The 24,115-nt window shown below is 40.6% G+C and overlaps 1 protein-coding gene across 2 annotated transcripts in view; it reads left to right on the top strand.

Moving 5' to 3' along the window:
• Window positions 1-6,539: 6,539 nt before the first annotated feature.
• Window positions 6,540-24,115, top strand: part of SLC16A7 (solute carrier family 16 member 7) — an 86,676-nt gene continuing 69,100 nt past the window's right edge. Inside the window, exons 1-2 of one of the 2 annotated variants that reach the window (XM_032999802.2) lie at window positions 6,540-6,622; window positions 18,190-18,304. The gene's annotated coding sequence lies outside the window, so the exon portion shown is untranslated. The remainder of the gene's footprint in view (window positions 6,623-18,189; window positions 18,305-24,115) is intronic. The other variant, XM_032999801.2, reaches the window with a different exon arrangement.

Genomic DNA, 24,115 nt, shown 5'->3' with positions numbered 1-24,115 from the left:
CTCTACTTTTTCTGTTGAATCTCAGTATCACAGCGTTGAAAAATACCAAAATATTCAAGGGATTTATGAGAGAGATAAAAAAGTACAACAGATCTGGTTTTATCCTTATTATAAGGATGCTTCCCTGGGCGTCATGCTTTCTTACTTTTGGCTCCTTATGCTACCCTATTATTTACACTTTTTAGGACATGTCATCAGCATCTTGTTAGCCAATAGTTACTGATATACTGGACTCATGTAATAAACACTTAGGCACATTCTAGAATTTTATCCAATAAGCAATTTTTTGGTTATTTCTCTTTAATATTTTTTAAAAAACAAATAAAAATGCGTAAATCAGAAAGAAAATTCTCCTGCTACCTAAAAAGTTTTGTAATCTAATGGTTAGGCATATTTTATAACACAGTGGTAGTAATTTACAGTATAATATCTAAACTGAGAAGTTGATACAAAAAAATGGATCTAGGCTGGTCAGAGTCTATAACTACGATTGTATTGGCACAATGGAAAGACAAATCAGGCCTTAAAATAAAAAATGGTCATTTTAAACTTTTGATGTATGTAAGCTTTAAAACCTTGATCTTTTCTTGTTTTAGCAGTCATAGAATGAGATATGAAAGGAAAAACATCCTCAGCAATCATTACTTAGAGGCAGAATTTATAGAGGCACACAAGTAATTCATGTCCAGTGGCATAGTAGAACAAACATTAAAACAATACATAAAAAATAAAAACATGTCTACCAGTTAATTTTTAAGAATTACAGACACTTTTCAAAGGACGCACATTATTTCTGCAACCAGCAACACATACACATCTAAATTTTGTTAATGGGTTTTGTGACTATAATATGTTACTTTTCTGGTTAGGACTTTCTTTAACAGCGGTAGCTAATACTCTAAAAATATTTGATGCATGTGTCTTGGTTTATGCTCTTTCAGTGTAATTGCACAGAATGGTTTATAGCTCCTGTGGTACAGACAGATTTTTTTTAAAGCATCTTTCAAAGCAAATTGAGCAGCAGAAGTATTTTTTTCTTTTTCTTTTTTTTTTTTTTTTTGTTCAGCTGCACTAGAATTCACATTACACTGACATCAGCTACTTCCTGTGGTCCACCTGAGTGGTTTAACAGGTGTCAGTGGAATAATTTGAGCACCTCTTTGGTGGAAAGGTTCCATCGGCAGACTTCTTTTCTGTGCTGACTCTCACAAAAATATCTCCTGATGCTATCTCCCTACCACCAATACAGTCCTACAAGATCTCAGAACACAGCAAGAAGAGTTATCAAATGGTATCAGTTTCCTTGCATGTTCATGCAAGATTTCACATTTTCTATAGACAGGAATTTGAGAATTAGAACAGTGGCTTGAAGAGAAAGATGTTTTGTAGGACTGTTTTAATATACAGCTACTAAGAACAAGACATTCTTTTACACACAGACATGGGCCTTACCTTCTCTTCTCTGTGCTCATGACAGGGAAAACAGACTGGTTCAGTTATTTTAAGACAAGTAGAAATAACACAAAATGGAAATCAGAGGACCACAGAGGACCACAGTCTCTACAGCAGGAATACTAAGTAATGGTTGCACTGGTAGCATAAACACAGCAGCATGCAGGATAAGAAGGGGGTGTAATATAGACACAGCAGCATGTAGGATGAGAAGGGGGTGTAACTAGTTTTCTATTCTGGCAGCTGTAATTTAATAGAGGGTCATCGCATTCCTGGAATTTTTGTCACCTGTCTTTCAGTAGTATGATCCTTCTTCACTCTGGTGCAATAGTGATTTCTAAAACAGAATATGTCAAACTGCATTTACAACAACATCTTGAATACTACTTCAGAGCTGACAGAAATGAACTGCTACTGTATTTTCAGCAGTATTAGACACAGCACTGATCTGGGAGTAGAGTTCATCAGTGACCTACCCGAATTGTTACCTCCCCTCTAGAAGAGAAGTTTATTATCTCTCCCAGCTTTCCAGATTGCATTTCTATTATCTATTTATCTTCTACACTTCTACTGACTACCTGCTTCAGCTGATAACTGCCAGCTGCCTCAAATACTCTGTGATGCCTGATAGAGATCTTTCAGTTGAGTCTATTGCTGTAGTTACAATGTGCTGTGTTCTGTGTCCCCAGGAGCTGTAAAAGAAAAGAATTTTATTGGCCCTGGCATAGATATGGTTGACGCTTATGGAGAAAACTGACCTCAATAGGTCATGCTTTGGCTATATTTTATCATTAAAATTCTACAGTCTAATCATATTTATATGAATTTTATCACAAAAATTGAAGTATACGTATCTCATTAACAGAACTGGGATTAAAGATTTATGCTAGCAACAGATCTATCTGTGTGTATGAATGAGGGTGGAGTGAGACATAGGCTGACAATGATTAGTTGTTGATATAAAGCTTACAGAAGGTGGCCAGGTGATTTACCAATACAATTTTCATGATAATAACCTGTGTATTTGCTGGAGATAAGGTGTGTGCACACCACACCAGCCTTCATACGGACATGAAAGAACTCCGAGTTGCATATTTATGGAAGAGAAATTAGTCCAGAAAAAAACCCCACATAATCAGAATGTAATCTTACATAGGCCAGAAAGACACACAGTCACAAACATGCCCTTTAAATCCAGTTTCTGCTAATAGAAGACATAAACTGTAATGTAGCAGAGGTATCTAAGCTTAGAAGAGGACCTGTAAAGTTCTAGGTTCAAATGAAACTGTGTGACAAATGGCACATGGGGGAAACAGACTATTCCAGTAGGACACTTACCCAGTTAGTAGAAGACTCACAGGAAATGCCATCAGGTATTTGCAGAATTTTCTTTTTCTCTTGTGAAAAATGATACTTAAAAACTTTTTCCGTTAGTATTGCTAAATAGACCTCAAGATGTTATCAGCTGGAACAGGAGAGTGTATAACATGCAACCTCCCAGAGGTCTGTCTCACTATCAAATGAAACAGAATGAATAACCAGATATGTGACTTCTTTTCACACACATGCAAGAAAGATGAGATTGTTTAATTTCTTCTTTACAATTAGATCACTGAAAAATACAGAATGCCACCCTCCCATACACAGGCACATACGCACGTGCACACACAGCTCTGAACCTCTGCTGGCTTCTTGAAATTCACATGGAAATTATTAATTGCTATCACTAATACATTTTTAATTCTTATCCATGGAGGGTAGCTATGAACATTTTTACTTTGAATAATGGGCTTTGTACATTGAAGGTGCTCCAGTACTGGAAGGATGTAGAATGACAAGGGTTTTTTTTAATCTGTAACAGGGAACTGAATCACTTTAGAGACTTCGTTCTGTAGCACTTGCAGAGAAGTGCATTCATTTTAAAAACCTGATGTCACTGCAACTCAGGTCAGCATAAAAAATAAAATCATACATCAGCTTTTAGTCTGAGGGCTCATGGTAGTTTTTGTGACTTTAAGCAGGAGGCAGACACTAAGGTGTGCCTATAACTTGTGCAGACCCTAGGCCAGAATCACACACTGTTACAACCACAGCTGGCTTGTGTTCAGGCTCTGCCTCAGACTGGAAAACATAAAATATGATGAAGCACACAGCAACAGTAAGTCAGTTAAAATGCATACACCCTTCCTAGAGAGGGTGTTCTGGAAAGAGGTATAGAAAGAAACTGCACGAGGCACACATGTATATACAGAAAATTTATATGCCTATGTAACGGATAATGTATGATAATATAATCTACTGTTTCTATATAGATGTTAAGCTATGCAGTAGTAATATAAATACAAATGTATTATATATAAGCACAGAATACATCCATGTGTACTGTATGTAGCACTTTTATACATAGCGTGAAGTACATACTATGTAGTACAGCAAATATTGGGTATATGATACACCTTATCACATATATCACTCAATAAAATTTATTGTCTGTACTATATATTGTGTACACTTATAAATAAAAAAATTCTGTATTTATATCTATATAACTATATATTTATTCTAGTTAAGGCACGCCAGTATAAGAAATAGAACTGTGCAATGAAAAACAGTTACCATTTCTATCTTCATGTATTTATTTTCCAGTTCTCTTTGAAAATCACTCTCCTGATATTCTATAAAACAGTATGCAAGCCTTAATATTTCACTGTAAAAGACAATGTAGCCATGGCCATGCTCTGCATTTTAAAGGAACTGTCTGAGGTCCTATAAGGCCTATGACTTTCTTCAGGCCACACAAAGTGTTTGAATTTGGAAGAGACCTTAACAGTAATGCCAAGTATACAACTTCAGTAGAGAAGCTGCTAGTGATGAAATCAAAGGTCTTACATGCGATTTCATCCTAATTTATACATTTTTAATCCTGTAATTGTGTGCCTGACTGGAAGTGATGGTGAGTTTGACCATGGGCGTTTGTACCCAAGCCTCCTGTGCTTGTATGCCCAAGTTGCTGCTTGGTGTTTGCTCTCCCCTCCGCTTGGCTTCATGGGCCCCTCTCGAGTGCCAATTGGTTTTCCAAAGCCTGTAGTGCAACCTGTTGCCAGCACAGACATGGTGACTGTGGGGATGCTGGGCACAGGCTCCTTCCACACGACTGCACGGGAGGTGGCTGACACTGCTACCTAAATGAATGCAACTGTGACTTCCACGAGCTGCCCTGGCAGTCCTCATGGATGTTTGCTCCTAATAATGTCCCTGGAGTCAGGTACATAACTTAAGTATTACTTAGCTTATGTGTCACTGAAATTACTCTAAACTGTTCGGTCTGTTTCAGGAATAAAAGCGTTTGCTCTCTCTACCAGTGAGCTACTTACTGCTCCTTGTGACAACACCACAGAATTTTCCCAGAGACTGTAGTGACCTGGCTGCTTTACAAACACATGACAAAGTATTTTCTCCTGAATCTGAAGAACTTGGAGGGGAAGCAGATGATACACAAAAATTTTAAGAATAATATCCTAAAGAAAGAAGGAATCATAAAATGTTACATTACTGAGGCTTCTGGGTCTGTGTCTTCTGGCTTAATGGTTATAGTTTAAAACACAAAATAATTCCTAAAACTTCTCACATAAGCAAACAAATTCATAAGCAATGCAGGCAAAGAAACCCTATTTCTATGAATTTGTGCTTCAAGATGGCAGTCCTCTGTGGATGGATTCTTTGATATGTGATAGGTATTGCCACTCATGCTGCAGCTTTTTTGAGGGGTGCCATGCTCCTTTCCAGATTATTTTTCAAAGTCTTTTGTTCATTTTGGCTGATGCTAGTTAAGGGATTCAAATTCTATTAATAGAAAATAAACAGACAACCCTATCAAGTTCTTCCTTCCTTCACCAGCAGCTCGGAAAACTGAAATATCCCCAACTACAACACAAGTTCTCTCTCCTCCTGTCCATACACAGGCAGCCTCAGTTCATAACACATCAGCCAAGATCCTGTTCATAAAGTTCCTGCTAAGCAAAGTACATATAATAAAGTGTAAAAAAAAAAAAAAAAATCACATGATAACCACAATTACTTTTGTACATGTTTTGCAACATAATGTCAACAACCGCAATTACTCCAGCCTCCTCACACTACTTCAAACGTTGCACATAATGGGCAACTTTTACTCATGAGAATAGGCATTATGGTAAAGGCTTTAATTATGCAATTATATGATTATGTTGTATTTATTTCCCTACAGGATTTTAGCCTTATGGACAGAATTTCTAGAGAATTTAGTGGTCACTTTCATAAATATGTTCATAATATGTAAACAAGAGTTCTTACATTTTTTTCATTCTTAAGGGCAAGAAAAAGGGCTCAGAGCAAAAGGTGCCCAAGATTTCAATCAGCAACTCATTGCCTGCTGGCCGACGTGCAGTTCTGCTTCAGAAGACGCGAAGTTCCCACGTTTAGCACAAAAAGATCTCTGTGAATTTATTTATTTATTTATTTTTCCCCAACACGAGCAAACCGATCCGCCTTTTGGTGCCCTTTCCGTGGAAGAGAGAGCGCAAACAGCCTTCTAGTGCGAAATACTTTGGCATCCTCAGCCCTGCAGCGGAGCGGGGCCGGGGGCTGACGGACGCGTCTTGCGCTGCCAGGAGTGAAGTGAACGAGCCCGGGGGGGGGGCTCTCCGTGCCCTTCCGTTCCCCGGGACGCGCACACCGCCCCGGCCGCGCCACCGAGCGAAGTGGGGGGGACGGATCCGCGCCCGGCGGCCCCGGGCGGGCGGGGAGGGCTCACGCCTCGCCCCGGCGGGCGCGGGGGCCCGGCGCTCCCCCGTTCGCTCCGTCCCGGCTCCTCCCGCGCCGGCTCCGTCTTCCCGGGCCGGGCGCCGCGCCCCCGCCGGCCCCGCGGAGCCGGGTTGGGCAGCCCGGGAGGCGTCTCCTCCGCAGCCCCCGCCCCCCCGCGCCGGTGCTGAAGCGCCTCGGCCGCTCCCCGGCAGCACCCCCGGGACAGCGGCACCCGGGCCTCTCTCCCTGTCGCCCGGCCCGGGCTCTCCCGCCGCTGCCGAGGACACCTCATGGGAAATAAATAAATTAATTACCCCACTCACCCCCGCGGCAGGGAGAGGAGCCGGCGGCGGCAGCGGGATTAGATCCAGCCTGAGCTAGAGACCAGGTAACGTAACCTACCCGCCAGGAGGGAGGAGGAGGAGGAGCAGCGAGGCCGCTGAAGTCGCCCCCGCCCGGGGCGGGGGGGGTGCTCCGGGGGACGGAGAAGGGGCCGCCGCAGCCGGGGCGCGCCGGCGTGGCCCCCGGCTGGCTGCGGGGGGGCGGCTGCCCCCGCGCTGTGCGCGCCGCCCTGTCAGTCACACACACACACCAGCCGCCGCCCACGCAAGGAGGGAGAGATGGATGGATGGACGGACGGACAGACGCCGCGCAGGGCGCAGCCGCCGCCCCCCCCCCCCCCCCCCGGTATCAAAGCAGCCATGCGGGGAGGCGCCGCCCGCCCCGCAGCGAGCGCAGCCCCACTGCCCTGCGGGCGCCCGGTTCTGACAGCGGGGCCGGGCGGCGGGGCCGGGCTGAGGCCGCGGCTCCGTCGTGGGGAGGGAGGGCGGAGGGGGCGCGGCGCGATCCCGCCCCCGCGCCGCTGCGCGCATCCCCGCGGGGCGGCGGAGCCGCGGCCGCCTCCCGCCCCCCCCACCCCGTCCTCGGGCGCTGCCGCCCCGCCCGCCCCGAGCGGAGCCGGGGTCTCGGGGAGCCCCAGCGCCGGGGGGTAGGGGGGGGCAGCTCCTCTGGGAAGTGTGGGCGGGGAGCGGCGGCGGCAGCCGCAGCAAAGCGAAAACCGTGCTGCCCTCCTCCCCCTCTCCCCCACCCCCCCCGCCTGCCGTCAGCAGAAAGGGGCCTGGCAAGAAGCGCTGATGTCACAGCTCAGTGGTCGAGATGACCTTGGGGAAGGTGGGTCTGAGTGGTCCCTCTGCTGCACCATAGCAGGTGCAGCGCTGGTTGCCCTGCTCCGGGCTTCTCTGAGCCCGACAATTCTGGCATTATTATCTTCAGACATTGCTGTCTTTAGTTAGTGGTTGTGTACTGAGCTCCCGGTGTAACTGGTACCAGAGGTAGGAAAATGCTCCTTCTCCATCCTTCTGTTTACTCGCCCTCTGGTAGCACGTGGTGGACTCCAGTTCATTGAAAGGAGTGGTCTGGAGAGTCTCTCCGGCGAGGGGCAATCGTCCTGAGAGAAAAGGAGTTCTTTGCGCCCACGGAGACCTCCGTGTCCTGGGTTTGTGGTTGTTGAAGTGGCCCCTACAAGACACTGAAGCAATCTTAGAAGAGACTGAGAAGTTGTCCTGTACACATTTCAGAGACCAGAGTGTCCCCTGGTACCCCTGGGAGGGCACGTTACCTCTGCAGGACTGACACAGGTTCTCCACTGCTTTTCCAGTCAGGTGGATAGGAAAACCAGACGAAACAGAATAACACTTAGAGATAGCTGTTTTTTCGGACACCAGCCTGAGCTTTCTGTAAAGGGGTCTTACTGAAATTATTATTGAAAGCTGTTTTGGGAAAAAGAAATAAACTGAAGGAAGCTGATGCCTCATGGAGGTGTCCATTCTTGTTTCATAGGTCTCTATAATAATCACTCGTGTTTCCATAGTGACATCCATCTGTGGCTCTCAAGTTACTTATCAAATAGTAATGAAGTAGGTGCTTGCAGCTTCCATTGCAGGAATAGGCCCATAAACTTAACAGCACACCAATCGAGCCAACAAAATATTGCCTCAGCTCTATCTAGATGAATCATGATATGAAAGTTAGTCTTCAAGACAGAGGGATGTAGACTGATATTTAAAGGAAGCAGAAAACTGACAAATAGTTCAATAAAAGTGGTAAATGCTTTTATGTACAAGTATTAAATCTGGGAATAATGTATAAGTGATTCCCTTCTCACTTTTAAAGATAGCTCCCTTCTCTCTCCTTCCATTATTGCCTGCTAACTTTGAATATCTTCCTTGAGAATATGTGCTGAATATCTACTCCTTCCATATGGTAGAATAAATTCAGAGAAGAAAATACACTCCAGATTTTTCTATTATATGTGCAATTTATATAACTGTAACTTCATGTACCTGTAAGGGCCCAGCTAGCTTAGTTTGCAACATAGTGTTTACAATGTACGTGGTTTCAGAGCAAAATACCTAATTCATTTTGAATAGGCAAGTGGTGGCTGGAGGTTATAGATTTTCTTTCACAGCAGCAGTAAGTAATTTTGGTTAATGAAAACAGCCTCATTTTATTTATATGATGGAGATGTGGAATAGCCTAAACATCAACTGTGGACTTCATGGATGGCCGAAAACTAGATTCACACATTTTATGGATAGGAAAAATCTTTAGATTATGTAGTGATACAACTGATCTGAACAGTTATTTTACATGTAAAGGGGGAGACTTTGAAATATTACAAAGGGAATATCAAAGAAATAGGGTGTAGTTAAACATTGTTGCTCTGCAGCTCCACTGAAGAGAGGCGGAGTTCTGTTTCAGCAATTTTTGGTGTAAATTAATGCATCATTAATAGCATATAAAAAAAGTCTCCTTCCAGCTCTTTAATCTAACTCCATCTGTCACTTCTCTGGAGTATATATTGGATTTAAGCTCACTCAGCTCTTGCTATGGCAAAATCCTCATTCTATAATCCAAGTTTTATGGAGGTAGAAGATCCTTTGGGCAACCTTAAAGGAGATGATGTTGTTTACGGACAGGCAAGTTAAGGGAGAGAAAAGAGCACTTCTTGAATCTCAAGATGATGTTTTTTAAAATGTTTTTCCTTCATTACTCTTCTTTCTTGGATTTGGTTCACTATGTCATACTTCTCTCTCTCTCTCTTTGGCACACATTGTTTTTCTACATTTTAGGAAAAAAATCCTCTTTGGAATCCTTTGTTTCTTAAGTAAATTATTTTATCCTATTTTTATGATGAGCAGATGGTTTTGCTTCCAGTAACTGGTTATTATTGGACCCCTTCTAGTTCAAGAAAAGAGATTACTGCTCACCTGCTTCTTTTTTCCTATTGCAACATGATAGGATGCTTGTGGAGGTTTGAATTTTACTTGAGTAGATGTTTGCTTTAGCAAATATGATGTCTGAAGATAGTTCTCAATTAATTGTATCTCTTACACCATTTGCCAGTGTTAAAGCTGTCCATTTGCTTATGCTAGGCTCAAGAAAACAAGAATGGTCTGGGGCTACACTAATCATCTGTGCTCTTAAATTAATTTTATGCTTCAAGGTTGATATGATTATGAAAATGTAACTCGCTTTTGATATTTATTCAAAAAGGGTTAGCTCAGAGCCATTATTCATTGATAGAGTACTTTACCAGTTTCTGCGTGTGTTCATGTAATGTATATGGCCTAATGTTTGCACAGGATCAAGGAGGAGCTTACGTAGGAAAACAGGACCTCATCGGCCAACTGTTTTATGTGTCAAATGGAAGTGAGAAAAGGTCTGTGTCCCACATACGCATCTCAGTCCAAACCTGCATTCCTCAACTTGCATATATTTGTGAACTGCTGTGCCAACTTTCATAATTTTATTGTGAATCTTGGAACATTTAAAGAGAAGTTTGTGGTATTCAACCAAAACTAATTGGAATAGAGGAGTAAGGAGATAATATTCCATTCCATCCCACGTGAGGAATAGAGGATGTTGGACAAACAGACTGGGAACCTCTATTTGGATTTACAATCTGTTACATATTTCCAGTACTTCTTAGAGCTCTTGGTCTTACAGTCAAGTAACCGAAATAATGTTAAGCTTTCATTGAAAAGCAGATGTCTCACTAACCAGGTCATGGTGGCTGACAGTCTAGATGGAGTTTAATTTTTTTCATTGCAATCTCAAGATGTTTAATTCATAATATTTGTGTCTGAAGGGGGAGATTCATCATCATCAGCTTGTTGTTTTGTTGATTATATTTTTAACTTTACTTTATGCAGTGTCTTTGAGTAGTTCCTTTATTTGTTATCTTCAAGCTCAAGACCCCAGTTGCATGCTAATATTTTTTTATTTTTGGGACATGGTGCCTTCTTGTCTCATGGCACTTCCAGTACTATGTAGTCAGAAGTGTGCATTAAGAGCATTTGCTGATAAAAATTGAATAAGCATTTCCAAATGGATATTGACATAACTAGGGCTATTAAAAGATGAAAGAGGAAATTTAATGGAAAAGAATGGGTCCTTAGCATGATAAACTATTTTCCTTTGTGGTTGCAATACTTACGATCTTAAGAAATGGAATTATTGTTAAGTTACAAAATCAGGAAGCACTAGAGAACAAACTTAAGCCTGATTTTTTTTTTTTTTAATTTAGCTGTTGATGCATTTTCTTTTAACTTCATGTCATGATTACTGAATGTGAAGTGTTGTATTTCAGTGCCACCCAACAAGAAAGCAGTGCTCTGAATAATAATGTAAATTATATAGAATTAACTAATAAGTTTAGACTGTAGGAAACTTGTACTTTTAAGTCAGCTGTTGGCAAACTGCAGAAAGCCCAAACATTATAGAAGTTAGAATATTTCAGAATAGGTGGATTTGACATTCTTTTCATATGGCTACTGTGAAAGATAATGGCAGCATCTGGTTTTAATGGTCAGAGCATAAAACTCTATGTACTGGAGTTGCCCAAAGGTGCAGGATTGTTTAAACAGTGTTTGCTTTCTTCCAGCCTGAACATTTGTACCCCCCAAAAGAATACTTTCAAGTTGTTTTGACAGCAAGCTTGGTAGTTATTTCAATTTTATCTCTCTTTAAGTTTTTCCAGTGGAGAACTCGGTTGTAGGGGAAGATCAAGGTGCTGTGGGAACATTCAGAAAGCATGTTGCGCAGAAGACAGCTCAGAACACCTTTTTTACTTCATGGCTTTTCTTGTCTTTATGCATTTTTAAAAGTTCTGATCCTTTAGAATAGCTCATCTTCCCACACCTGCCAGCAGACTGCTGCTGCAGCTTCAGGCATGACCATCATGTAGTGCCCTCCCATTGTATGGCCATAGTGACAGCAAACTTTTGGCAGTACTCCCAAGTTTGGCCCTTAGGGACAGCTCATATGACAAAGAGTTTTAATGGTGTTCGAAATGTGTTTGGTGTCAAAGATCTTTGTTCATTTTCTGTCACTACTGTGGTGGTAATGACAGTGCAATGATGTATGTTGCCTTTTGCATGTGTTCCATGCGATAGAAATCAGTAAAATCAGTCACAGAACAACCCTGCATCATCCCAAAAGATAGAAATGATTTTTATCTCACAGAAATAGACTAATTAAGATTTTAGCATTCATGCTTGTCACTCATCACTTAGACACTCTTTCAGTCAGTGGTACAAACAAAAAGGAGACAAAGATGCAGTCATAGTTTGTCTCTTGTATTAGTTTCAAACTCATAGTGTCAACTTCAGACTTGTACTTCTCAGTGCTTGTTTTCTGAATTCAAGAAATACTGAGAAAAAAATGTATTTTACAGTACTAAAAACACATGAAGAAATGAATAAAAAATAACTTACCATTTCTGAGCTGACAAAAATGGCAAAAAGATACATGCAAAATGCATATTTGATTTTTTAAAACAAAATCAGTTCTTACTGTAATGTATTTGATTATTATTGCAGATACAGAAATGCACTCACTTTCAGCATATGCTTTTGAAATCAATTGTATTAGAGTGGGTTTTTTAACGTCAGAAATCAAGTGGTTTGTGACATTTTTTTTTTCAAATTTCTGTGATAATAATATAAATATTTAGTGGTGAAGGTTAGAATTTTTTAAGTGACACAGGACTTTGTTCAAACTTCCAACTATAACAACTTGGCTTCTGAGAGACATAGATGCTTTTCTCTGCTGACCTTATTGAGAGGTAGAAATTGGAAACCTTAAAATGTGGGACGTCTCAACAGTTTGCCATTTCATTGAATTAAAATGCCATAGGAGTTGTGATTACTAAATTGAGCTCCTATAGTTTGCATTCTTAATATGGCCCTCAGGGCAGGTTCAAAAAAGAAAAAAGAACAGCTTAATGACGCAAATAAGCTCCCCATGGGAATGTAGGTGTCTGATTTCTTAACATTTGGAATTTTACATGTTAAATTCCTTGACAATTCTGCCTTTGCTGAGTACACTCTCCACTGAACAAAACTTTTCTAGAAGTTAACTGCTTTTTTGCCAGGGATGGATTTGGGTCTGAAACTGGGTACTTGACCCTGTGCTCTCAGAAATGGAAATTGGTGAGCTGTAAATTGCAAACTGGAACTGAAGACTGATTTCAGAGGCAGAAGAAAGGTGCCTAGGATGGTGATTCAAGATAGCCGAGCAAGGGGTGCATCTGGGAGCTGGTGAAGAGAAGAGAACAGACTGTGGAGAGAAATTGTTCATGGAAGCTGAAGAAGGAAATGGGTCTATCATCCCGTTACCAAACCCTTTTTAAGCTGTACATCTTTATAATAATTTGTATATAGTGTTAAATTAACGGCTTCCTTTCTGCCCTTAGGAATTTATAAGATCTCTATTCTTTGTATCACACAGGGGTCCTAACTTGCTATCTTCCATTAGGCAGCCTTTTTCCTTTCTCGATAACACTACAAAAGGCAAATCAGGGGACTCAATAGCCAATGTTTATAAGCCACAACACCAGATTTTAGCAAGGAGTGAAAAAAACTTGTGTATTTTGAGACCTCTGTGTTGTATATTTAAGGAAAACAGGTAGAAAAGAATATGCTATAATAGCCTGCATTTACAAAGCATGAAGTATGCATTGTATTTGTGAAGAATAAGAAAAAAGGAGATCCTGTTTTCTTGTTCATGTGCAGATATAATTATGTTGGCTAGAGGCATAAGGTAGTTTTTGTTCTCATGTTTTCCTGATGTAGTTATCTAAAAAGAGATGTTTTGATGTAGTTATGCTGGGTATGAGGGTGCTTTATTTCAATTTAGCTTATTTCCTCATTCATACATAACAACACTAGGGCATTATGAGAGCTGTGCATGGCCTGTCTCAGTTTTAACTATATTATAATAGTGAAAGAGGTTTTTAAGCAAAGCAAATTAATGTAAGGGCCAAACTCACATGAGGTAGAAAAATCCAGGAAGAGCATTTACAACTGAGACCTAAAAACACTGTGGTTTTCTCTCAGTCAAAGAATATGTCAATGTTGCTTGATTGGCATTTCCTGTTTCTGTGACTCCAGGTCCGAACTTGATCTCCCTTCCTCTTGTGCCGTTCCATTGGGTTAAAAGGATTTTCTCATGGGTTACACCCAGTAATGGCTGAAGAGACTCTTTTGACTGCTTCTCAAGACTCAGTTAGTCTGTCTTTTGAATCACTTGCTTTGACTTGCCTGATTCATTTAAATGGTACTTATTTCTCATAATGATTACCAAAATGATTTATCTGTTTCCAGACAAATACTTCCATGTGTCCATCTTCTCTGTCCTTCTTTTCTCCTCCTCCTTTCAGTGAGAGCATTTTCCTTCTCCCAATTTATTAAAATAAGAAAAGTCAAGGTAAAAGATCAAGTCACTATTCTGCTCTGCTCGTACTACCAGCATACTTGGTTTTCCGTACCAAAACTGGAAGCTCTGAGAGACATGCTTACTTGTAGAACAGCTTTTATATGGCAGAGATGATGCTCCCCCGTAGTAACCAGTATTTATTTTTTTTTTAATGCTATTTTTTACCTTTAGAGTTACAAATGTTTACATTCTTTACCCTGCTGTTTTTTAATTCTGGCTTTCAGGTGTTATGATTATGGTAAAGGAAAAATGTAAACTTAGAAAAATTACAAATATAGAAGGTGAAAACAGAGTAGAAGGGAAAGAAACATTAACCTGAGGAAATATTATTATTCTGAAGAATTTCACAGAGGCAAATACCTTCAAGCCAGCAGGGGTAGAATAATGTGTCAATGTGACATTCCTCAGGGGTCAGTACTGGGACCAGTGCTGTTTAACATCTTTGTTGGTGACATGAACAGTGGGATTGAGTGCACCCTTGACAAGTTCGCCGATGACACCAAGCTGTGTGATGTGGTCGTCACGCTGGAGGGAAGGGATGCATCCAGAGGGACCATGATAGGCTGGAGAGGTGGGCCCGTGCAAACCTCATGAAGTTCAACAAGGCCAAGTGCAAGGTCCTGCACATGGGTCGGGGCAATCCCAAGCACAAACACAGGCTGGGTGATAAGTGGATTGAGAGCAGGCCTGCAGAGAAGAACTTGGGGGTATTAGTGGATGGAAAACTGACTATGAGCCAGCAATGTGCACTCACAGGCCAGAAAGCCAACCATGTCCTGGGCTGCATCAAGAGAAATGTGGCTGGCAGGTCCAGGGAGGCGATTCTCCCCTTCTGCTCCACTCTCATGAGGCCCCACCTGCAGTGCTGTGACCAGCTCTGGGGCTTCCAATAAAAGGACATAGACCTGCTCGATCAGGTCCAGAGGAGGTCATGAAGATGACCAGGGCACTGGAGCACCTCCCTTATGAAGACATGCTAAGAGTTGGGGTTGTTCAGCCTGGAGAAGAGAAAGCTCTGGGGAGACCTTATAGCGGCCTTCCAGTACCTAAAGGGTGCCTACAAGAAAGATGGGGGGAGACTCTTTATCAGGGAGTGTAGTAATAGCACGAGGGGTAATGGTTGTAAACTGAAAGAGGGTAGATTTAGATTAGATCTAAGAAAGAAATTATTTCCTGTGAGGGTGGTGAGGCACTGGCACAGGTTGCCCAGAGCAGCTGTGGCTGCCCCCTCCCTGGAAGGGTTCAAGGCCGGGTTGGACGGGGCTTTGAGCACCCTGGGCTGGTGGAAGGTGTCCCTGCCCAGGGCAGGGGGGTTGGAACTAGATGATCTTTAAGATCCCTTCCAGCCTAAACCATTCTATGATTCTGTGATTTTTCAGTCAGAGTGGTTTTTAGTTGTCTTCAGTTTTCTTAATTTTTCTTTTTTATTTTTGAGAAAGGAATAGAGAGAATGTTGACCTTTGCATTTATTAGTTCTGTGTGCTAACTGTAGGCCATAGCAAGGTTTTTGTTGTTGTTAAATAGCTGTGTTGTCTGAACACCAAATGGGTGTGCATTCTTGGCAGTGCCATTGTGTATGCCAGTATATCCATCAAAGAAGATGATAATAAAGAAAAGAACATGAAATCTTATATGAGAAAAAAATTAACTGGGAAATACAATTTTCAAACATTAATATTGCAACTTTGAAAAGAAAAGGTGAGTGTTGAGTTTTATAGTCCTTGTTTAGCCTGGTGGTTTAGAACATCTTGACTTCCAGAAACACTTTGCAAATAATGTAAAACACATTCAAAAACATTACACTTAACACAGTAAAACTAAATAAAGGCTGGAAATATTATTAATATTTGCTTGAGTAATGGTAGCCTTTGACCTCGGTGGGAACCAGTGTGGACTTCTCAGTATGGATTTGTTCAGGTGCTTTAGCAGTGGGTGGGCAAAAAGGGGATTGTTCCTGACTTACGACTTGTACAGCCCTGGGAAGCCTCATGGCAGCCTGCAGTCCACTAATGCATGCCACTGTACACGTTTGTTAAATTGATCTGCATGTGTGCACGTGGCTCCCTCTCACGTGTGCCACGAAACAGGAGCTCTGACGTGTGAAATTTGAATATGTCATGTGTACATGGCTGTGTCCAGTAGCACCCAAAAGCACAAGGGAGTGTTGATCCAGTTGCTGGTTTCCAGCTCAGAATTATTTTTGTGATTAAAAAAATAATAGTGGCTTCCACCATTATGCTTAGTACTAATGCTGATTGTTCTATGCAACCTCGAATATACAGTCATATTGTGACCGTAATTTAATAGGACACAAAAGCCTGTCGTTTCCATGATTAAAATAGGTTCTTCTGAATGTGATAGCGTAGAAAGGTGTTAATGAAACAAGATGTTCTTGCTTAACTAGATAATCAGCTTGCACTTCTGGTTATACTTTAGCATTGCTGAAATATTGTATACCTAAAATGATGACTTAAATCGTATTGTTTTCAGTGCAAATGTATTTTAGCTATGAAGCCATATTGCTTTTTCCTGTAGCTATTTCCTGAAAAATTAGCAGAGCTATTGTAGTTGCCATGTGCAAGCTTACTTTTAAATTATTATACCTAAATTGCTAGTCAAATAGAATAGATTTCTTACAGAATACTGAATGATATGTTTAATTGAGGGTCCAGAATATATTTTTAACCTTAATAAGGTAGTTACAATTTTTTTCTGTCTTTTTATCTTTTATTACTTTTCCCTCATTTACCAGTTTTATCTGAGGTGTATAAATACAACAGTTTTTATATGCAGCACAATAGTCTTGTGAAACCTAAATTAGCCACCTAAATTAGGATCTTTAATTTTAATGTTACTGGATCCTGGGTAAGTAGGTTGTTATCTCTTAATAACTGAAGCTTAAATCCTACTTTTAAATCAATCCTCTCTTCTAACTAACACTCTTACAGGATGAAATCAGAAGTTATAACTGTATGCTGAACAACCTATTTTATAAGTACTTTGAACAGCAGTTATAGTTGGTTTATAAGCAGAGAATTTTGCATTCTGATGTAGGCTCAAGGAGGCATCTACTTGCTTCTCATTATGGCAACTGAATATACCTAAGTAAGTAGACAGTTTTCTAGCAGAAGTAATTGTATGTATATATACAAATACACGAAACAATACAAAAATAGGAAGAAATATGCAACATGCTGCATACTAGGACGTGAAAATAAAGAAAACACTGGAGGAATAAGTGTGGGTATATTGGTTTGATGTTTCAGGAAGTTCTAGTGTTCCGGTATGGTATTTACAGCCTATATTGATCTGCCATGAGTACTAAAAATATATGTGGATGTATTTACCGTATTACTCTCTTGACTCCTTTGGAACACTTCTATGACCAGGTACATAGAGGGAGTAGTGGATGCTGATGGATAAGAGTGTTTCATACAAGAAAAGTGTGAAAGAAGGTACGAGACTGAAAGAGGGGAACCTGCGTGTTGGCAGTACAGGAGTGTGAGGAGATGTAGAATCCGGACCCAGTAAGAAAACAAAGGGATCAGATGCTTGGAAAAGACATTTCACTGCCATTGCTTTGACTGAGCACATGAATTGTCAGAACTGAATGGGTGATTCTTTAGTCAGCATCTAATAGTAAATTTAGCCCCCTAAAGAATGAAAAACTCCTGTAATCAAGGAAATTTTTGCTCATACAACCAAAGCAGATCAAGTTCTGTTTTCCAGTGCCAAGTGGCTAAGGTTGTTTGCTTCATAGCTATTCTCACTGCTCCAAAGGGGAGTTTGAACTGTTTGGTCAATCCCTGCTGGGTTCATTAACTTTGTGTGTTTGTTTCTGTTACCCCATTGAGAAGGGAACGGTTTATATTTGTGTTCCTAAAAGATTGGACCTGAATTATTTAACCAAACCCCACTGAGCATGGAACCTTTTGTAATTGGTTGAACTCGTGCTCCCAGGGTCATTTTCATCTGCTTCTCTGACCTTGCCAGAGGGAATCCCTGTTTATTTCTTCATTTGGTAGAACTGTTTATCTGGGCCCTGCTGAGGATAGAAATGGGCTGCTTGCTTTCTACTGCAAATGGGAACCACGAGAGACTATCACTTGTAAAGAGAGTATAGCTTATGTAAGATGGTTTTTGATTTATCTTTTTTTTTTTTTTCTTTCCCTTCAGAGAATTGGTAATTTCTTGTCTTGAAGGTGTTGCAGTGATTCTTCAAGCAGGAGTAGGAAGGCTGGTGACAACAGTGAGAAGATGCAAGGTCTTGAAGGTAGAGAAAGAAAGAAAGGTACATGATATAAGCTGTCAGCCTGCTGGGCTTTAATTCTCAGGCAGTCCAGCAATGCACTGACTCATTTTTTGCCCTGCTTCTGAAGAAAGCCATAGTAGCACGAGCTACCTAAAAAAACCCCTGTGCCTCAAAGTGGGAGGAATGCACAGTGCTGTTGGAGCAGTGACTTTAATTTCAATCCTAAAATTCAGCAGCATAAATGTTAGAGCAGATTGAGCATTTCTGTTACAGACATTGGACTGATTTTTGAGAGGTGGTTTGTGTTACTGCTAGGATTACCATCGAAAAACACCCCACACGTACAAAATAGCCACTGTAGAGCGACAGTGGACCTGTACATTGATTTGAATCTTTTACCTGTGGTGGTTAAAAGTGTTATATTTATCTCAAGTAGACACACTCAGAGTGGCTTAAAAGAAGCTGATTACTCCAGAGCACAAAAAAGAAAAGTGAGCTGTAAGGGAAAGGTGCTGCTGTTGTGGTATTTAGACCAGCTGGGAGTTGCATAAAATTTATCTGTCTCCTGAGAAGCCTCAGTTGGCAGGACTTGTGTGGATTTCTGCCCATAAAAATAAACTTTCTTTACCCTGGTAGAAGCTACAGCCAAGAGTTGATCCCTCAGGGGTGAAAGCTTCTGCCAGCACAGCTGTCCCTCTAGGCAAAGTAAAACGACATTATGCTATGCCCTTTAATCACTATGGGTTATATCTCCTTGTCTTTAAACAAAATTACTTCATCAATTACTGAATATTTTTATCGCTGTGCTTATATGTTAAAGTAATATATACCCAAGTACAACTGTCATGTTCCCACTATAATGTACACCTTCATTTATTGCTTATATGTTTTAAATGCCTCCTTTAATCATTGTCCAAATCTGGCTGAAAAGCTGAGTGTACCTCTAACAAATATAACACACTTTTAGCAATTTATCTATACATAAATCATAAACTTTCAAGCTGGAGGCCATCTTGCATTTTCTTGCTGGCTGGAAACATATTTTTTCTTAGCATAGTAATTATGCAACTACAAAGCTAAGTTCAAGCTAAGAATTACAGGCTTTCACAAGATGTATACCATTAAAAACTAAGATGCCAGTAAAGGCAATAGTACGACCCCACTGAAGCTCATTTTCCTTTTCACTTGTGTTTTTCAATGTCCTCATAGCATCCTTTCCCCTCTGAAGAACATCCTTTATTTCCTAATACTCAGTAAGTCTCACATACATGCCCAGTTCCACTGAATTAGGCTCACATAGATTATCTGATCTGACTAGAAAAAGATACTTTTCTACTCTAAAAAATAAACTTGCCCACGAAAAAAATTATGAAAGAGGAAGAAAGGGATTCAGTATAAGAATCTAAAGTGAGCTGAGTAAAGCAGAAAAATTGCAAACATGTATTAGGGACTTGAGCATATTTTGACTTCATGGGCTACTGCAGTGTTTTAAAAAAGTAAGAATATTAGTGGCCAAGTTTATACTTCTTTATTTAAGGCATTAGGTGATATTCTAATGATCATGGCTTAACTCTGCCCTGATAGAGTAGCCCTAAAAATAATTTTGAAGGTATTGTGCTCTTTTAATTTGCGTACAATTATCTCTATATTCATATAGATACATTTAAATACAAGATAGTGAGGATGACTGAAGGGAAATAAAGGCACCAGGGGAAACATGAAATATCAGTCGTGTGTTGAGCAAGTCAGTTATGGAGTAGTTTTTCCTTACTTTGAACTTTGTATGCTGGTGTGTTTTTGAGTTACTAGAGCTGTTAGAACAAGGGGAGATGAGACCACCAGCCTTTGAGGTTGGGGAATTAGGGAGGAGGAGTGGAAGGAGGACAGTGAGCATTCCTGTGGAGCATGCTGAAGCAGCAGTTGCCCTTGGAGAGGAGTGACAAACTAAGGGACTGGTGAGGGAGCATGTGATTTCACCACAGTGCCGTTACAATGAGCGCTAAAATGCTGGTGGTGAGAAGGAAACTACCGATATTTCTCCTTAGTCTGTGTGTTTGCATCTTGTTCATGGTCAGTTTTTAACCCACCAATGTGTCTGGCTCATTCTGAGGGGTGGTGTGCAAGAGGGGAAACTTACTGTCATTTTGGAGACAGATGAGAAATCTCTGTGTTTCACATTGCTTAGGTACAGCAGGTCTGGTCTTGCTGTTGTCCATTCATGGTCCCTTATGGTTTTCTCCATTCAGTCCTTACTATCCTGTGATGCTAACCACTGCAGAATAGTGCTTACAGGAAAATCAGGCAAGAACCAGCCCAAAAGGCTGCTTGTTGGGCAATGTGACATTTAACATACCTTTCAGATTTTAATTTTCTTCATACTTAACACACTCAAACTTGTGCACTGTCACACCCTATGGCATATCTCATTACTCAGGCTCTTGTGTATCTGCAGCTATCTAAGCCAAAAAGACTTCAGGCCTGAATGGTAATACTTTTTAAGTGATTCTCAGAGAATAGTTTTAAATGAATATTGTCTTGTTTTCTGCAAATGGTTCTACTGTGGAATTCTGAAGTTTATACAAAAAGAGTTGGCAGTATCTCTGGCAAACACTGTTTTTCTGGTCAGTTGTGAGCAGTCCCTGATGCATATTCAGTATCAGCATCATCAGAGACAGCCCTAGCTGTTTTGTTGCCTTGAGTAAAATAGATTCTGCTGCCTGTACTCCAACATTCACAAGAAATAGAATTTAATACCAGGCATTTTTATGGAATTTTAGAATGCCACATATTCAGTTATTATGAAATACAGTCTCACACAATTCCAGAAAAATATGAGACAAAGTATTTATGCATTATAAAAATTAACATCTTATTAGCAATTTAATCAGTGCAGTCACAAATTGGCTCTAAAAATGCTGTCTCTCCAATTTTGCAGCTCTGGGCAACTGTCCAGTCTTTACATAAGGTGAGCTGCCCTCTATGTGGTTCTGTAAGGCACTGAACATTTTTTCAAGTTTTAATTGTATGGTTTATGCATTGACTTAGTTGAGTAAATTGTGAATTAAAATTGCACATATGAAATTTGTCACTGTTTTTTGTCTAACAAGACAGAGATTTGCTTTTGCTATGTAAGACTTAACTTGAAGATTTACTTTCAAAAAGGATAGTATTAGTTGTCTGTGGTATGTACATAAAGCATGAGGTAGTTTATCATCACCTTCCATAAATTTTCTTTTATGAAGCCATGATATCCACAAAAATGTTTGTAATGCAACATTCCCGAGTTGCACATTTTACAAACACAGCAACAAAATATGAGTATTGCAGCACATGCTTTTTAGAGATTCATTTCTCAGCCAAACTGAGCATATTTTTTCTCAGCAATACAGAAAAGATTGCAAAATCTCAGATTTCAACACTATACTGTTCAGCTGTGGATCTATTTCAAAGAAGATGGAAAGAACATTTTTAGAATCCATAACATGTTTTTTCTCACTTTCTTAGTCTGTAAAAGTTAAATAAACAAACAAACAGGAAAACATCCTCCTACCTACCCCAAAACACTTAAGATTTAAAAACATTGGACTAGAACAAGGAACTGGATCATTATTTTCAGTCCTCTGCAATACCAAGAAACTCTATTATGAACATATAGGGCTGGGTTTATCCAAAGCCCGAGTTCAATAGTTTAGGTATCTGTAATTAAGCAACCTATCTAGAATCACTTTATATAATAGAGAGATATAGGCATTTGTAGGTCACATATCATTTCGGTGTAGCTTAGATGTCTAAAACAGGTCAGTGAGATATGTCCCAGAAGTTCCTTTCTGCCCACTGACTATAAGTGAAACGTAGGTATCCAGAGCACAAGCAGATGTCAGCACTGTTGATGTCTAAATATGGCTGTGTTGTATCCCTCATTTAAATCAGAAAAGGTGACAAACTGTGTGTAAGCCAAAGAATATCTTGCAGAACTTTATTACAAACTTAAATCTTCCCTAAAATGTAAAAAGCTAAAAGTATGTACTAGTAGGAGAAATGGTAGAAATGGAGAGTGTCACCCAGTATCCGAGGTCTTGCAGGGTATTAGACAAAAAAAAAAAAAAAAAATCAAAAAAAAAAATCACAGCAATGGAAAATGATTTGTGTCCAGAGCTCCATTATTAGAACAAACTGCTATATAGCTTTAAGTTCTATTGCCACTGCTAACATAAAGCATTCTTTCAAGAAAACCAACATCCTTGGATTGTGCCTGAAGGAAAAATTGTGCCGTAATATTAACGATCTCACTTGGCTGTGTGCGAAAGAGATTATTTTTTTAAGTGTCTATTAATAAACAGACATTGTACTGAAACAGATGTCAGTGAGTAGCAAACCTGAGCTGAGGTTCAGATCGGCATCCAGACTAAATGGTTCTGGTGAACTTCAATTTTAACAGTCTAAGCTTATGATCCTGGAAGAAAACCTCAGCCTCTCTCTGGTGTATGGCTCTCTTCCAGGAAGGAATGGTTAAATTTAGTATGTGCCTCTCTATGAGTGAGCACCAAGGTGCAGTAAAGCAACTACATCTAGGCACCTATCTCAGAGGAGCTCTCAAGTAGCTGGAATTGTATTATATTTAAAAACCCACTGCCATTATTATTCACAAAATACACTGCCAGATTAGTCTCATATGGTGAGTTGAGTTATAGGTCTCTTGGTATCCATACGTTTTTATAGACAACGGTCCAAGACAGTATTAACTTTTATTTTTGTCATGTTCAAGCTGATGGTGAACTGCAGGCCAACTGCCTGCCACTGATGTGCCCTTTGCCAATTAGCTCCGTCACTCACAAGCACACTTTAGCATTAGTTCTGACCTTCTACCCTGTGCTCAGTTCCCTGAATTTAGAAGATCAGCCTCAATGCAGGCACAGATTTAAACCCTTCTGTTTGGTCTCTGAAGTGGGTGGACGAGAGGCAGCTATGGTCTGACACCGTGATGCTCAGTTGGTGCTGTGCCGTGCTCGCTCGGGCTGACCATGCAGTTGGCATCCCTAGAGGACAGCAGCAGGCTCACCTTCTAGGGACATTGCAGGGGTACCTGCTGTTAATCCCTCTTTCTGTGGCTGCTTTTCGCAGATGCAGAAATCTTGAGGCCTGAGGTGATTCTCTCTTCCCCTGCCTGGGGCGGGATGAGGATCCTGTGGAAGGAAGGGCCTGCCACCGAAGGACACGGCAGGGGGGAGCGGCTTTGCTGACACAAGTGAGAAGCTGTACCCGGGACTAAACACAAATTGTCAAAATCTAACAGAGGGTGTCCAGCGTGAACAATACTTCGCTTCCTATTTCTCTCCAATAATAGGAAACGCAGTATTGTTGTCACTGCAGGTTCTCTGTCAGAGTTCAGCAACCCATGTTTACTTCCTTTTTTATCTTCTCCTTATGTACTTGTGTCAGCAAACACGCTCCCTTCCTGCTGTTGCCCTCAGTGCTGAGGCGAACACCCCTTGGAAATAGTCCTCCCCACAGTTTGAAATTAGCGACTTACCTATCACTGCCACATATTATCTCCAGTATATTTCTTCCTTTCAAAAGGAACCATTTCAGATTCAAATTAAAGTTTTAGACAGTACAGAGATCAATTAAATGATAATATTTTCTCGTGATTAGGCTGGTCTTTTTCTTTAAGCAACTCTCACATTGGGGTGTGCTTCCAGTCATTCTAGAACTCATCTCACTTTTCATGCAAGATTGCCAAAGGTCTTAGAAATGCAGATCATCGTTAGCATCATTATTTTCAGATAAATTTAGAAATTAATTCATAGAATTGCTTCTTTCTCAGTGAATATTCAAAGAGGTGGGCAGTGA

This window comes from Tyto alba, unplaced genomic scaffold (genome assembly GCF_018691265.1).
Source record: "Tyto alba isolate M040663 unplaced genomic scaffold, T.alba_DEE_v4.0 Super-Scaffold_2, whole genome shotgun sequence".
NCBI classification, from domain to species: domain Eukaryota; kingdom Metazoa; phylum Chordata; class Aves; order Strigiformes; family Tytonidae; genus Tyto; species Tyto alba.
The sequence above is the reverse complement of the archived record's forward strand: the minus strand, read 5'-3'. Positions and strand labels throughout refer to the sequence as shown.